Genomic DNA, 13,546 nt, shown 5'->3' on the forward strand with positions numbered 1-13,546 from the left:
ATTATGAACAAGAGGTAAGAAACCCCTCACCTGCAGTATAATTGCTCTCGCTTGTTAGTTTTGGCGTTAGTTCAGTAGTTCTACAGTTTTCAGTTTTAGGGTGTGCTTATAGTGCACACCAAGCATTCGGTAGAATGCCCAGTTCAGAAGGATGCACCAGTAGGCGTCCTAACAGCATGTAAAATGTATTAGAAACATTTTATTCAGCTTATTACCAGTTATTACAGCTATATGGATCAGATATCCATTGGGTGGGCTCCCACAGTAGCCTCTAGGTTCAGATAACCTAGCTCTAGGTTCAGATAACCTAGAACAGCAAAGTAAAATAAAACAGTATTCAGTATTTTACTTTTATTCAGTTGGCACTGTACTTGGATCAGATATCCATGGGCTGGACTCCCACAGTCGTCCCTAGGTTCAAATAACCTAGTAACCCTTCTAAACTTGCGGAGAGTAACATAAGTACAGTTGCCAGGGCCCAACAGCATGTTTAGTATTTTCATCTATTATATGTATAGTTTTCAAATTTTAAACTAGTGATGAGAACACTAATTTAACTTTTAGTTCAGTTCAAGTTCAGTTTACATGATTTGAGTTCATGTACAAATTTAGATATATGCATGACTAGTTCAGTTTCATACTCAGTTTATAAGTGTGCCATGTTCAGTTTAAAGCATGTTCAATTTATATGCTATACATGTTTCAGTTCCAGTTTATGCTTTTATATGTCATGCCATGTTGCCATGCTCAGTTCAGTTTTCAAACAGCATGTTTTAAAAACATAATCGCATCGTTGCATGTTTTTGTGAGGTAGATGGTTTCTTACTAAGCTTAAAGCTTACAGATACTATTTTCCTTATACTGCAGATACAGGAAAAAGGAAAATGGATTAGTAGTGGAGGCTGAAGGTCAATGCAGATGAGGATGTGTGTGGAAGGAACTGGAATAAAAGACCCTCTGGGATTTAGCATTTACCTTAGCACTTTTCAGTTATTTGGTTTAGTTTCATGTTTTAAGCAATTAGAACTTTTAGAAATTCATACCTTCATGCACTTTAAGTTGTTAGAATGCCGTGAACCAGTAAACCTTGCTTTAGCTAAAGTTTAGAATTGTTACTACATGTTGCTAGAATGTTTATTATGCATTAGATAGTAGTAGTGTGAGGTTTTGGCACGAACCGGTGATCGGGATTCTGATTTCGTTTCAGATTATAAGAACTCGATCGGTCGCAGACCGATCCGTCATTCCTTCTCTGGATCGGTCACCCGATCCGATGGATGAGCCTCATCTCTCGATCGGTCACCGATCGTTCCATCCGCGAACAGAGAGTTCGGATGAAATCGGTCAGCGATCGGCCACCGATCGATTACCGGATCGGTCGGCACCGATCCAGCGCTGCCTCGCGATCAAGAGCCACCGATCGGTCCGTCGCCCTGATCGGAGACCGATCATTCGCAGTGCGGGATCGTTCCACGGACCGATCCAAAGCTCCAGTTTCACCTCCTCAGTATAGCTATGAATATCTAGAAGGTAGTTGGATATGAAATCTCACTCTCACAGAGTTAACAGAGGCAACTACAATAGTTTAGTAAAATTTTATTTTACCCAGTCTTCCGCACAGTACAGCACAGTAGTTTCAATAGTTAATGTAGCGATCCGGCTCACAGCTTAGTACCAAGGAGTTGGGGCATTACAATAAATGAAGGAGTTCCAGCAAAAGTCCTTTGGTACTTCCCACCTATTCCAAGATTTCAAAGATGGTTTAAGAACAAGGAGATATCTAAGGAGTTAACTTAGCATGCTGATAAAAGAATTCGTGATGGATACTTGCGTCATCCGGCTGATTCACCCTCTTGGAAATTGGTGGATCACAACTGTCCTGATTTTGCTTCTGAGCCAAGAAATCTAAGATTGGCCATATCAGCAGACGTGATTAATCTCCATAGTTTGATGAGTTCTGCATATAGTTGTTGGCCAATTGTTATAATCACTTACATCCTTCCTTCAAGTTTATGTATGAAGAGAAAATTTATGATGCTCACTTTGATGATTTCTGGTCCCAAACAACCGGGGAATGATATTGATGTCTACTTAGCACCTTTAATTGATGACCTAAATGCTTATGGGATATAGATGTTGATACATATGATGCATATCGAGAAGAAAATTTCTTGCTTAGAGTTGTTTTATTATGGACAATCAATGATTTTCTTGCATATGGGAACATGTCAGGTTGTGTTGTGAAAGGATATAATGCATGTCCAATATGTGGTGAAGAAACATATTCAATTGTAACACCCCACCCTCCTCACTACTGGTCTGTGAGGGCGGAGCGCTACTGGACTACTAACTTTACTTAACTATCCTTGTTCACATGTTGATAGTAAGTCCTAAAACTCTCGGAGAACTCAAAACTTACAATTAACTAGCAGCGGAAGACTAAATGACTCTTCTAATACATTCTACTCAACTCTTTGTTAATAAATTCTTATGCTAAATCCCAAGGCTTCTATAGTCCAGGCATCACACATCCATCCGCACCTCCTTGTCGCCTTCCTTTGCTATAACTTTTCCTTTCCTTTATCTGCAGTAAGAGGAAATGCAACTATAAGCAAAATTGCTTAGTAAGCGCTATCTAACTCACAAAACTCGAATATGCATGTAACTGGAAGAAATCTAAAACTAAATGCTCAAAAGGAAAACTCATGCTCATCTGATAACAAAGAACTAGAAATAAGAATCTATACTGCTCATGCTGCTCATGCTAGAATCAATAGCAAATGGAATAGAACTAAGAACTCAATACTGCTCATGCTCGAAATAGCAAAGAATAGTAAGCTAATCTAAATAACATGCTAGCATAAAAGAAAACTAATCTTGCTGATTTTAAAAACAAAGTGAAACCTAATTCATTTGTTCTAAACTTGTTCTTTTATCTCACTTGTTTAAAACTTATCCTTTAATACTTTTATACTTATGTGAAAACTTATTTTACTTGTTCAAAAACTTATACTTATAATACTTCAAAATAGTAATCAACTTCTCTTGGGACCAGGCATAGTACCATCTTATGCGCGTTCCCTAATAGGTTGGGGTAGTGAGCCACCAATCCTAAAAGAGCAGACCTCGGTCTACCAGGGCCAAGACCTTGGAATTGGACACCTGGATTTGTTTAACGACAACCTCGGAAGTCGGGTACTAGCCTCTTCAAAGTAAAATATCTTATTATCTTAATTACTTCTTCTTTAAATGCCTCGGCATTTTAACAAGCACCTTGTGTGCCAAAATCCCTAAAGTCTTGACTTTGGGATCTACTTAAGGCCTTGGCCTTTTTCTTTCTTTTCTTTATCTTTCTTATACTTGTTAATACCTCTAATAAAAGAATGCTTCTTTAAAAAGAAACTGAAATGTTTAAACAAATTCTAACTTTGAAATGCATAAACAAAAATCTGCATACTATGCTAATTAAAATTCTGCATACTATGCTAATCAAGATTCTGCATTCTATGCTACACTATTTCTGCATACTATGCAAACATAAATTTTGTACTATAATACTTAACCAAACTGCACTATAATCTTTTTCTTTAAAATTGAACTATAAGTTCCACCAAAAATCTGCACTACAAGTTCCACCAAAAATCTGCACTATAAATTCCACAAAAAATCTGCACTACAAGTTCCAACAAAAAATTCTGCACTATAAACTTCAAAGAAATCTGCACCATAAGCTCTTAAGAAATCTGCACTACAAGCTCTAAAGAAATCTGCATTTTAATCTCTAAGAAATCTGCACTACAAGCTTAATTAAAATCTGCACTATAAGCTTACATAAAAATCTGCACTATAAGCTTAATTAAAATCAGCACTATAGGCTTAATTAAAATCTACACTATAAGCTTAATTAAAAATCTGCACTATAAGCTTAATTAAAATCTGCACTATTGGCTTAATTAAAATCTGCACTATAAGCTTACATAAAAATCTGCATTATAAGCTTAATTAAAATCTGCACTATAGGCTTAATTAAAAATCTATACTATAAGCTTAATTTAAATCTGCACTATAGGCTTAATTAAAAATCTGCACTACAAGCTTAATTAAAATCTGCACTATAAGCCTACATAAAAATCTGCACTATAAGCTTAATTAAAATATGCACTATAGGCTTAATTAAAAATCTGTACTATAAGCGATTCTCATGCTTCGAATTCAAGAAGAACAAAGGTCCGAAACTACTCCTACTGCAGGTGAGAAGCACTTACCTTGCTTCTTGGACTCACAACCGAACAAAAAGGGCTTCTAGGACCTTGGCCGGTCGCCGGAGATGATGCCCTAACTCCTTTTCGTTTTCTACCCAAGCTCCGCCATCGTACGTAGAAGAGAAGGAGAGAATAATTTAAGTCACGGGAAAACAGAGCATCAACTTATCCCTTTTTATAACTTAATATTTCTGTTAACTCCTTAAATAAATTCACTATCTTTTCTAAACAGACAAATCCAACATCAACTTATCCCTTTTATAATCCAATATTCTGTTAACTATCTTAAATAAATTCGCTACCTTTTCTAAACAAACAAATCCAATATCAACTTATCCCTTTTATAATCCAATATTCTGTTAACTATCTTAAATAAATTCACTACCTTTTCTAAACAGACAAATTCAACATCAACTTATCCTTTTATAATATTCTGTTAACTATCTTAAATAAATTCGCTACCTTTTCTAAACAAACAAATCCAACATCAACTTATCCCTTTTATAATATTCTGTTAACTATCTTAAATAAATTTTTCTAACTTTTCTAAACAGAAAAATCCGTTTGCACACCTGGTAAGCCCGGTTTTGACCGAGTTAAAGGTCATGGGTTCAATTCTCGGCTTGGACATTTTTTTGTTGAAACTTCCTTCGTTTAGTAAAAATACCAAACGACCTCCAAAAATTACATAAAAATACTCTAAAAATTTCTAAAAATCCCTAGAATATTTCTATACCATTTTAAAATATTTTTAAATTACTTTTAGGACTCTAATTGAGGAAATTTGGGGCGTTACATCAATAAGGTTAAAGCATAGTAGAAAAATGTCATATACTGGCCATAGAAGGTTTCTTCCTAGAAGTCATCCTTATGGAAGGAAAAAGAAAGCATTTAACGAGAATCAAGAGTTTAACCTCGCACCAAAACCATTAACTGACCATGAAGTATTAAAAAGAGTTGAAAGTATTAATTATCGTTTGGGAAAAATGAGTGGGAAGCTTCGGTTAAAGGATGTTGATGAAAAATCATGCTGGAAAAAAAAAATCTATATTCTTTAAACTTGAGTATTGGAAACATCTACATGTTCGACATGTTCGTGATGTGATGCACATTGAAAAAAATGTTTGTGAAAGTCTCATTGGTACGTTACTTAACATTCTAGGAAAAATAAAGGATGGAGTAGCAGCAAGACTATACCTTATGGAGATGAATGTGAGAACTGATCTGGCACCAAAGATGGGGGAGAATAAAACATATTTGCCAGCAGCGTGTTTTACATTAAGTAAGGCTGAGAAAAGAAAATTTTGCAATTCATTGTTAGGAATAAAGGTCCCAACAGGTTACTCATCCAATGTTAAAAACCTTGTGTCGATGAAGGACTTGAAACTTGTTGGCCTTAAGTCACATGACTATCATACTTTGATGCAACAATTGCTTCCAGTGGCCATCCATGGTGTCTTGCCTAAACATGTTAGAGATACTATCATTCGGTTGTGTGGCTTTTTCAATGTGCTATATAATAAAGTGATAGATGTCTCAAAGTTAGATGATTTGCAAAAAGAGATTGTGATGCTATTGTATTTACTTGAAAAATATTTTCCCCCATATTTTTTTGATATAATGATTCATTTAACTGTTCATCTTGTGCGGGAGGTGAAATTGTGTGGACCGGTATGGTATAGGCATATGTACCCATTTGAAAGATTCATGAAGATCATGAAAGGCTATGTGTGAAATCGTAATCGACCTGAAGGGTGTATAGCTGAAAGTTATATTGCTGAAGAGGCTGTGGAATTTTGCTCAGACTACTTGTCTAGTGTGCATACAATTGGGATCCCATCAAAGCATCGAAGAGTACAACTCATAAAGCCTATATCTGGTTCAGTAATTCACTCCACTAGTCATGATGAGTTGTATCAAGCACATCGTTATGTATTAGAAAATGATGACGATGTTGATCCTTATATCGAGTAATTTCTCTAACTTATTAATACTTTCTTTCACTTTTCTTATATTAAATTGGTTAACTTATCCCTAATCATTTCATCAGGGAGCACATGACATTTTTGAATGCCAAATTTCCTCATAAGGCTAAGTCCAAAAGGTGGCTACAAGATGTACATAATCGAACATTTATTAACTGGTTACGTGATCGTGTAAGTTTCATAAGTTTTGAAATATAGGTTTTTTCAAAGCTAAGTTCAAATTTTATCACATTATGACATATAGGTTGCAAGTGCAGTTGGTCATTCCACTAGTCAAATATCAGAAAGATTGAAGTGGATAGCGCGCGGACCTATCAATCAAGTGTTAAAGTACTCTAGTTATTTTATTGATGGAGTTACTTATCATACAAAAGAGCGTGATGATATACGAGTTGTTCAAAACTCCAGAGTAAGCTTAGTCGCAAAGACAATGCAAGTTACTAGTTTAAAGGACAAAAATCTACTTGTGTCAGACATGATTTTTTATGGAGCCATTCAAGAAATATGGGAACTTGATTATCAAAAGTTTCAAGTTCCAATGTTTAAATGTAATTGGGTTGAGAATAATAATGGTATTAAATTCGATGATCTTGGTTTCACGCTGGTAAATCTCAAGAGAATTGGATTCAAATCTGACCCTTTTATTTTGGCCAATCAAGCAAAGCAAGTATTTTACATTGAAGATCCTCAAGATCCTACATTGCATGTTGTACTTGCAACACCTACCAGGGAGAACATTGAATATATAAATGATGATGAGTTGGAAAATGATGTAATCCACTACCAATGTTTTACAAGAGGATTTCTATCAATGGATGTTGATGGAATAGATGAGAAAGAACCACCATGTAGTCGTGAAGATTGTGATGGGACTTGGGTTGACAATAAATAAGTGCAATCCTACATGGCATGAACCAGCAGGTTTTTAGTCTTTTGACTATTGTTCATTAGTTGTAAATGAAGTTCATTTGTTTATTTGTATTCGGATAAATTTTATTTGCACATGAAACATATTCCTTTTTTTTATTATGATTCTTGTATGAGTAGCATTTTGATTGACATTGATGTATGATGCAAATGGAAAACTACTATACTTTATTTACCAATGCATTGCATAGTGTAATTTTATGAATGGCTAACAAGTTGTCAATGCATAATGCAGGAATTGCATCATTGGAGAACTTAACAAGATTCTGAAATTGTATCTCCTCATTGCTTTGTGGAAACTATGGCATCTCATTGAAAAAAGAGTACAAGAAATGGAATTCAGGTACACAGAAATACTGTAGGAACCAAAGAAGTTGATATGGAAAATTCTGCAAATTCTAGAAATTTTGAAAATTTTGGAAATTCTGGTACAGTAATGGAACCTCAAGAGACCGAAACAACAAGAACTTCAAGAGGTCGAACTCGTTTGGATAAGCTGGTTAGGCAAAGGGTCCACAAAATTAGAAAGGATATAAAATTCAATAAATTTGGACATCCAATAGGAGACTTTGCTAGTGAAATGCAAAGTTATATTAGCATTCTCGCTCGGGAAAAGGTTAGGATAAGTTACAAGTCATGGAAGCAAGTTCCAAGTGGTGTTAAGGATTTAATATGGGAATTAGTTAATGTAAGTTAAATTTGTTTTGATAATTTTAATTACCTTTTGTATGTTTATGATCTATTTAATGTAATGGGTTAATATTTTTTATAATTGAATTACAATGTTGACCCAAGCTGGAAAAAGGGGTGTTTGAATTCGGCAAATAGTCAGTGGCGGCAATATAAAGCTCTCCTCACTCATAAGTTTATTTTTAGCAAGTTTGCTAAACCGGAGGAGTTGAAAGAACCACCAATTGGTTATGGTATTACACGAGATGATTGGAGTGCATTTGTAATCAGTCGCATGTCTGACGACTTCAAGATAAGAATTTTAATTAGCTATTTTCAATTAAGTTGATCACAAGCCACTGCTTTAGTTTTAAAGCTGGTATATATGAGGAATGTTCAATTAACTAGAAAGTAAGTGATGAGAAAAAGAAGAGAAGAAAGCAGAATGTATACCCACATCGGCTTGCCCATAAAGGTTATGCACGTTTTACTGACGAAATAGTAAGTGTTCCTACTTAATTCAGAAAATATGATCTAGAACCTGCCTATATTTTATTCCTACTAAATCAATTAATGTGATTTATAAAGTTGTTTAGATTATACATTTTGATTGTAGGGAGATGAATTATGTGATGATAAAGAGATTAATCGAGCGATTATTTGGAAGAAAGGGCCGATGAATAAGAAGGGGCAATTTGAAGGCGATGATTTGAAATGGCAATAGAAAATATTGTAAGCAAGCTCATTATGCGTCTTTCCTACTAAATCTATTATGCCTTTATGGTTTTTATTATGCCTCTATCCTTTATTATCACAACAATAATTTATTGTTACATTTATGTACACTACATCATTGTAGAAAAAAATCAATTGTTGTACAACAAAATTTGGATCTTTTAACATGAATATGCAACTGTTTATTTTCAGCAATAGTTTGGATACAATTTTCTTTTTATTACAGAATCGTTTCACACCTAGAATAACATCAAAATCTGCATCTGCTTCTGCATCTGCATCATCAAAATCTGCTTCTGCATCTACATCTGCATCTGCATCAAAATCGTTTCATCAAAATCTGCATCTGCTTATTTTCAGCAAACTTTTGTTGGTGTATTGGGCTGATAACATTGTTTTTTGAGCACACCCAGAATTTCAACCTGAGTTCCCATAAACAAATCCCCTAAACACAGTGTTTGATAAAATTTGCATGGATAGTTGCACTACAGAATAAGCTGCAGCAGTAGTGTTCTCATGCTGATCATCTATTCTCTCCCCTTTTCTTTTTTAAAAAACTCTACACAATCAGTAAAATTGTATTTGTATGCATACACAACTAGTAAAATAATTAGCAAATCACCATTGACAATTTTAAAACAAATGTATATCCATATTAGTGTTAGTACTTAATAGGGAGTTATTTACCAGTAATTTATTCTGTACTACTAGTAATTAGTCTTGGTACTACAATTAGTGTTCAAATACATGGCAATAAAACTATTTGTAGTAATTATTTTATTTTCTTTTGCATGACAGGATGATTATGTACAACAAAAACGAGAGGGTAAGTTGCACTTAGAAGAGGCAAACACGGATATCCTTTCAAAAGTACTTTTATCTGAGGAGCATTCTGGGCGTGTGAGGGGTGTTGGAGGCCATGTCACTCCAACATTCTATTTTAATGTTGGCAGCATAGTGAAGAAACATCTTGTTGATGAGCAGTTTATCCTTCAGTAAAAGGAGTTGATGGAGGCAAAGATATTAATCTCAGAACAAAATGCATGCATCATCGAACAAATTCACGCATATCAAATCAAGATGAACACATACAGAAACTTGAAGCGATGTTCAGTAAGGGTGCATGCGACTTAGATACTGATGAAAAAGGTAGTTGCTCAGTAAAGTTGCATCCCATGAGTGACGAAAATATCAAAATTGAAAAGTGTGTCCAAAATATTGAAACTTTGGATGATGATGACATGTAAATTTTGAACAATGATGATTTCTTCCAGGTATATATTTAGTTGTCATTATATTACTTAGTATTATTGAAACTATGAGTTGCATCAATTTATAACATGATTACTTATCTTCTAGGGTAAACCAGTTGCATTGACATTGGGTTCTAAGAGCAATATTGTTGCCTATGGTACAATTGTTCATGTCAATGCGGTTGGTAAATTACTTCATGGTGTTCCATTACCCATTAATTGTATGTGTGCCTCCATTGATAAGGCTATGGATGAATTAGCACATTTGCCATTTCCAATTCCAAATCAATGTGATACAATTGGTGATGATATAGGAACACATGTGGGATGGCCGGTTAACTTGGTAGTTATGCAAGATGAGGTAAATGTCATATTATATTTATAGTTAAATTGTCCAACAAAGATTAGTGTTGCTCCTAACATGTGTACATTTGCAATTTTTAGAATCCTCAAAGGAAAAGAAGTGTTGTCCAAAGAAATAACCCAATTATTTCATCAAGTGTGCCAAGGTCATTTCATCTACTGTATTGTTATTGTAAGCATGCACTAGATGATGAAACAAATATATCAATGATTTGTGAGCATGGTTTCTTTGACAGTGATTATGAAATCCTTGTGCACTTTGAAGATATCATTCCTTTTTATCATTTGGATCCCATATCTGCAAATTGTATAGTAATTTACACGTGGTAAGTCTTCTTATTATATTTGTTTACCATATAAATTGTATAAACTTTATTAATTTAGCATTGTAACATTTTCATTTTGAAATAGTAGGCATCTTTATAAAAAGCTGAAAACATATAATAATGTCAACAAAATCAGATTTGTGAATCCACACATTATCCCATATGTGCCAAGTGTGACTCCACTGGACAAAAACAAAAAATCGAGCACTTGAATGAAAGAGCTAGTGCTTTGGCAGATAAGTTGAGTCAATCATCAAGAAATCAACTAGTTTTGGTACCACATAATGTTGGGTAAGTAAGACTTATAATATCAATTTTAATTTATTGTTTCGAGAAATACACATGCAATAATTATGTGATTTGTGCATAGTTATCATTGAATTCTCACTATCATTGATCCATATAAGGAGACAATTTATTTGTTGGATTCACTTAGTCATCGCATTCGTAGTGGATATGTGAGTACACATTTTAATTTTATTAAGCATTTTTTTAATCAGTAAAACTCTCATATGTCCATTCTTATTGATGTATAAAGGAGCATAAGATTGTTTAATTCAAACAAGGAAAAAAAGGGAAAAAACATTTTACATGGGAAGTAATAAAGGTATGCATGTCTACTTATGATTAAATTTTAAACAATTAAACATGTATATTAGGCATTTACAATTTGTTTTTAACATAGGGTCCTCGCCAACCAGATTCGAAATAGTGTGGTTTTTATGTGATGAGATATATGAGAGATATTATTGAAGAAGTGGAAACTATCGAGAGAGATTTGCTTCGATCAATAGTAATATTTGACATTCAATTCTCAATCTTCTCAAATATTTGTGTGTTTATCATTTTGCACTTATCTTCTTTTGATTACTTTTTACTAATCTAATCTATGACTTTGTTCACAGTTCATCAAAACGTAGTACTCTAGAGAAGAAATTGATAAAGTACATTCCGAGTGGCCAGAATGCATACAAGACTATATTTATGCCTAGGTATGTAAAGTCATACAATGACTTGATCTATTCGGAAAGTATTTTTGTAGGACTAACACACTTGTCAGATTATCAGTTAAGTTTGTAGTGATTGTAAGTTTTGGTGGTAGTGATTATCAGTTTAGAAAATCATATTCTGGATTGCATATAGTGATTAACAGTTTAGATAGTTTAATGGATTAGTTTGTTCTTGCTTTCTTATAGAAATAATGTTGAAACTAGTTTTGTATACTGCTTTGTGTGGTTTTTATGCAAACTGCACATCTGCAAGCTTTGAGATCTTATTAGAGTGTTGCTGTTGTTATATGTTGAGACATAAGGTACATGACTTCCTCTATGATTCCTTCTTTGTACAGAATCGTTTGTGTTGCTTTGTATAGATTCCTCTATATATTGCAACAGAAATAGTATTGGGTATATTTTTGGGCCTTTCTCCTTGCAACATCAAAGAAAAAATTGTGTTTAAAGTACCCAAAAGATGAATAAGCTTTGAACTTTCCTCATATCAAATCATTTTGATCTGAAGAACATACTGCCATTATGCTAGTTCAATGGATTTAAAATTAGGAATGTGATAATGGTACCTAAAACTCTGCCCCATTTCTTGAAATCCTTATAGAGTATATCCCTCACCCTAAGATCTGATATATCTGATATTTTGTGTTTCACTGAAAATGTAAGTTTTTTTTTATTAGTGCAAACATGAAAAGTGAACAAGAAGAAGAAGAAATAGACAAGGCCATACACCCCAACTATTTTGAATGAGCATACATGTCATAATCTTCTATCATTTTAGTTGTTCACTGAACTCTAATTGAACTTAAATGAGAAGTATCAAATCATGATTACTTATTTATATTTATTCATGACGATTTTGTTAGCATGAAATTCAATGATATCTCGCTATTATTGACAATTTCACATGGGCATACTTTTTTAGGTGGTGTTGTACCCAAAATTTACAGCATGTGTAACTCTAAATACTTTATTTAGATACCATGAACTTACATATCTGGTAAAGTCCACTACATCCAAATCGCCCTGATCCTCTTATCAAGAGTGTAGCCATGTATCTGTCTTTAGATGTGCACTTAAAAGAATTCATATTTTTTGTGTCTAAGAGGATTCCTGATAGCTGCAAGTAACACCAAATGCAACTTAAAATTATTTTAACTGATCATTTATCATAAACATTAATCCATGTTTGCCCCAACTAAGAAACATAATTGATCTCATATAAGATAATAAATGATTGCTTGAGCGAGATAGATAAAACAATGATGAGTGAAAGTGCAAAAAGTTTTTTAAAATGATGGATAGAGAACCAAGAGCTGCTGTAAAATTATGTTACCAATAATCTGCTAAAGCCATTCCCTGCTAGGATCTCTGGTGATGTCTTCGCGTACTTTCCGAGGAGTTTCCAAAACATGATAGCGAGCTCATGCAACTCAAATGAAAATTTTAGTCTAACATCTAGCTTTCAAAAGAAGTTGGAGCTAAGGCTTATCCTCTTGTTCTTCTTCTCTTCTTTTGATCATAGAGACCATAGGCTTGAAGATTTAGTATATATATATATATATATAAACTTCTGACCTCCTGTTACTTGTCCTTTTTCGTTCTTTTGTTTGATGTCTATCTATTCTGTATGTCATTCATGCTCTAATGGTGTGATAGCATACCACTTTAGGATTGAATTCTTCAACAGGTGCATCTTTTACTCCCTGCAACAACAACTAAGGCTTAACTAATTACTGTCTTTGTTAGTTAGAGCCCTAGAGTCAATCATTTGATGATTGTATTATGGACTTGTTGTATCATATTTTTATATAAATAAAGGCATTTGTTTTGGTTATTATACTTACTTGTATTGGTGCCAAATAAACTAACTATAATAGTGTCCTTTAGTAGAAGGTTCTCACCTATATCAATCGGTTAGTTGAACCGATAGTGAGATGATATAGGGAACACTACTCTTAATCATTCCTAGTCGAGTATTAACATTCAGGAACAATGTTAATGCAATAAGACTAGCAT

General features: G+C 33.9%; 1 pseudogene; it reads right to left on the reverse strand.

Moving 5' to 3' along the window:
* Window positions 1-9,052, reverse strand: part of LOC121972457 — a 141,725-nt pseudogene extending 132,673 nt beyond the window's left edge.
* Window positions 9,053-13,546: the final 4,494 nt, after the last annotated feature.

Source organism: Zingiber officinale, chromosome 4A (genome assembly GCF_018446385.1).
Source record: "Zingiber officinale cultivar Zhangliang chromosome 4A, Zo_v1.1, whole genome shotgun sequence".
In the NCBI taxonomy this organism is placed as follows: Eukaryota; Viridiplantae; Streptophyta; class Magnoliopsida; order Zingiberales; family Zingiberaceae; genus Zingiber; species Zingiber officinale.